We start from the raw sequence: 4,271 nt of genomic DNA on the forward strand, positions 1-4,271 counted from the left end.
GTTTGTCACATTGTTTGTCTATCGGAAAATAGTCGGTTGTAATGTTCAGAATCACACATGTGCGACACTATGCTGTGGGGCCCTGCTTTCGAACGATCACACATGTGCGATGCTACTCCTTATATCAATATAAAAATGCTAATACTATGTACTTAAACTACATTCCACTTTCATTTCTGTACAGAGTATCCTACCACCGTCACACGGCCTAGCACTGTGTCCCTGGGAAATTATGATAAAGTAATGAATTACTGTTTTTAACAGTGACAATAATTGTATGAACCATGGCAACCCTAAAGGCTATGTTTTGAAGCAAAAGCATGACTTAAAACTTTTGCATCAACAGACCCCTAGGTGTCAACTCTGGTCTGGTGGAGGGGAACCCATATGGGGTCCAGGGAAACAGCTGTCAGCCAGGCAAGTGCAAATATAAGACACTCAAAGCTTCTCAATATCATTGCCAACTCATTGTAAGGCATACTTAAGTTGTTCTAATCGTGGCAGGGGATACATATTTGTAAAAACAACAAATGTTGTCTTACTAATGCTTTGTATACAACCATTCAAGGTAACATGTGTTATTTACATAAATGTTACAACTAATCTAGAAGAACCACAGTGTATGCCAATCATGTTAACTCTTGTAAACTTGTTTTACTTATCTTTACTGACAGACACATTACAATTTATGTTACAGAAGATGGAGACATTGGAGGAGAACCAGTGAGAGGCTCTCCTATTCAGGTGACGACAGGGCAGACACGCTGAAGAGGTGCCAGTGATGGACCTACAGTTGGCCCAAACACAGGCTGAACTCCAAGACCTTGAGGAGCACCTTAAGGTGCTGGAGTTCCGAAAGAGTGGTAGGTGTTTTGAGATGCTGTGAACTATGGCTTACACGCAGCGTTCAACGTTCAAATTGGTGCTAACAATAAGTTCATGACTTCTAATTGCAGATGCTGTGATGAAGTGGAAGACGGGACTAGGAGAGAAGGCTGTGGAGCTCCTCACAGCGTAGACACTCAAACACGCCCCGGCAGCCCATTCAAAACAAGCCAGGTGAATGAATCATGATTGCAGCTTCCCAATCCAACCTTTCACATGGCTATGTGACGAAAAACTAGAATCCCATAATATTTTTTTTATGATGTATATTATTCTAGATTTGATTTTTTTATGACTTGTATAGCCCCTCATACGTGCAATTATGTTGATAAGACACTAACATATTTTGTGCTTCATTGTCAGGGCCAACAGACAGGACCTGTAGCGGGGACTGGCAGAAGATGTTCATTCACTGTTTGGCACTTTGTTTGAAATAAAAAGACTGAATGTTACAAGGAAATGCTGCCTTGTTTATGATTAGCTTGAGTTAGGCTACACACCACACAAACATAGTCCTCCTGAAGTTGGCTATGTATCCTATTATACAAGAACAAGTAGCATTTGGGGCAAATGAGGTCTGCATATGAACCGCCCAAATATAAGCAATAGAATTGAGAAATATAGGTTAGTAATTAACGTCGCAGTTACAGACTGGCAACGTCGGAAAATTACGTTGCAAGGAGGTCGCGGTTACGGACTAACAACGTCACAAAACAACGTTGCTAAGAAGTAGCGGTTACGGACTGGCAACGTCGGAAAATAACGTTGCCACGACGTCGCGGTTACGGACTGGCAACGTCACAAGATTACGTTGCGGCAACCTACTGGCGCCCCACAGATGTACGGTCCCGCAACGTCGCCAAAGACGTTGCGGCAACGTATGTTTTGTCATCGCGTGACGTTGCGACAACGTAAGGGCAACGTAAATGTGTTAGCTGGGAGATGTGTTAGCTTTTAAATAGGCTGACCGAGTGAAACTAGCCTGGCTAACGTAGGTCGCTTTCTCAGGAAAATGACAAATGAAATAGGCTTGTTTTGAAGGATCCTATATACTGGCTATCTTCAGTAGACACTTGTCTACAAAAAGCAGGCGTCCCTGACGTTTTAGGACTAGAATTTAGTGAATTACGATATCGTTTAAACACTGCCAGTGAGTGGGCGAGCCGAGTCTGTCATTGAGGCTAAGTCAAAACAATGTACCATCGGGACGCAGTCTCACTCCACTTGCCAGTTTTCCACAAATCACAAAAAGAATCGGAGCATCTGGCTACAAGCACAATTCCTAAATCTCCTAAAGGCTTCCCTCCTCAAGGTTTGGTAACAAACACATTTTTGGTGTCAACCGAACTGTAAAATGGTGAACTTATGAACATGACGCGACCAAAACATGGCTGCCGCCTAAGCCTATGTGGTCTCCCTGGCGCATAGGCTTATTACAAAGACTTTCTCGACCCAAATCAAAATTCTGAGCCGACAGGTCTGTGGGGAATTGCTTGTTCTCCTAAAAGCTGCCCTCCTCTACCGTTTTGATGAATTCGCCGAGATGCTACGTGATTCAGTAATTACACAGAGGTAAAAAGCTAGCTACTTTTTGAGTTCACGATCTAAAGGTCTCAAAGTGCTCAAACCTTAACCATAATTCAAGAGTGGTGTACTTTCACGAACCCAATCATTGATTCCAGCTTAAAATGTGTAAAAATAGGACTTACCGAACGTGCCTGCCTCCAACGCGGCTTTCAGGTGATTCCAGTTGAAAACAACAATGGCCGCCAACATTTTTCTTATATTTGTAATGGTGAGCTGCGATTGGAAGCGAAATGAGGGTGAGGGTGGGGCTTGGTCAGCACACCATTTCCAGAAAGGATGTGTGTGCGTCTCGCCAAGCTCACGCATGTGTCAAGTAGGTTGACCACCTGTCCCTCTTTGCGCTGTATAGCACAGCATTTTCAATATGCGACGTGCGGAACAAGGGGTGAAAATGCTGTGCGACACAACGCAAAGCGGGACAGGTGGTTGCCCTAGTGTCAAGGAGCATGATGAGCCAGTGAGAATTTGGAGCACGCTGTGCAGCAATCCTTATATTTCTTATTCAATTTGACCCTTCATAAACACATGTATTCTACACATCTGTACCAAATTTCAAGTCAATTGGATCTATGGTTCATGTGGAGAAGGGTTTGGAAGGTTGTACCAAATTTGGACTGTACAGCAAATTCTATCATGGTGGACCTTATGGGTTCTTGATACTTTTTTGTTCCCCATGAGAAATAAGGAATGTATACCAATTTTCTGGCATTTTGGAGAAATGGGGCGCTGGGAAAATCACGTAGACTTTGGGCGCGTGTTATAGCGCCACCTATTGCCGTACATGGGCCACTAGCCATCTGGGAGTAATGAGGGACCTGTTGTATCATTGGGCCAAATTGGAAAAAATCGGGTCAAGGACTTTTTGAGCTATTGAGCCATTTAGCAGAGAAAAATAATAATAGGAATACTAACAAAACAATAGGTTCCCTCCTACCGGAGGAACCCTAATTATAGAAGCCAATGTCAAAAGGCCCTCACAAACAAGCTAAACATGGGTAGTAGCTTACTTATGCTTTCCAGTCAGTATCTAATTTTGATTAAGACTTGTCCTGCTTAAAAAGCATCAAACTCTAGTCTGCTTTTTTTATACCTTGGTACTATGAGAAGCCTTCAAAAAACATGTAAGTCACATTCACTGTTGACCATTCTCCTTAGAAGTTGAGGCAAACTGACCATCCACATCCTCAAACACCAGAGTGGCATCCATGGGCTCATAACTGCTTGTTCGTAAATGTAACTGTGTTTCCTCTGTGTATATGTAAAAATCACTTTAATTTCCCACACTGACAATAAGACTTACATTTGTCTAACATAAGTCTTACAATAACTTTGATTTGTGCATCAAGCATTTTACTGACAGTGTGGGTGTTAGGATAATTTCTCAAGTAATGCACAGAGCCGTCGGATTCAAAGAAAGTACAATAGTTTAATGCTTGCCAGCAAGGAGACAAAGTCTGATCGCAATACAAAGTTTGTCCGCTAGATTGTTGCGCTAGCTAGCTATTTAAGCAGAACCGCTCTTTACAGTCATTGGTTAAGACAAAGGCATGCAAATGTTCCATTGCTCTTCTTCATTGGCTCCTTGCATAGACCTGGCGCGCGTGTGTGCGTGCGTGTTAGAGTGTGTGTGCCTTTTGACCCCTGTAAGCTTGACCACATGATTCACCCAACACAGATAAGGCCAGACATCTTTTATAGCCTCTCCAGCCCAGGTCACCTTGTTTACATATGCCTCGTGTTCCCCAAAGTTCAGATTTGGGGGTAGGCCTCTCTCTACACACAAGGAATGCTGAACACAG

At 43.0% G+C, this 4,271-nt stretch overlaps 1 long non-coding RNA gene across 1 annotated transcript; it reads left to right on the plus strand.

Moving 5' to 3' along the window:
• The first annotated feature begins 753 nt into the window (after positions 1-753).
• On the plus strand, positions 754-1,338 carry LOC146302889 (uncharacterized). The gene is made up of 3 exons (XR_014732104.1): positions 754-863; positions 957-1,059; positions 1,249-1,338. It is a non-coding gene; the product is annotated as an uncharacterized LOC146302889 (long non-coding RNA).
• Positions 1,339-4,271: the final 2,933 nt, after the last annotated feature.

This window comes from Hypomesus nipponensis, chromosome 1 (genome assembly GCF_054491055.1).
Source record: "Hypomesus nipponensis isolate SF chromosome 1, ASM5449105v1, whole genome shotgun sequence".
Lineage (NCBI taxonomy): Eukaryota > Metazoa > Chordata > Actinopteri > Osmeriformes > Osmeridae > Hypomesus > Hypomesus nipponensis.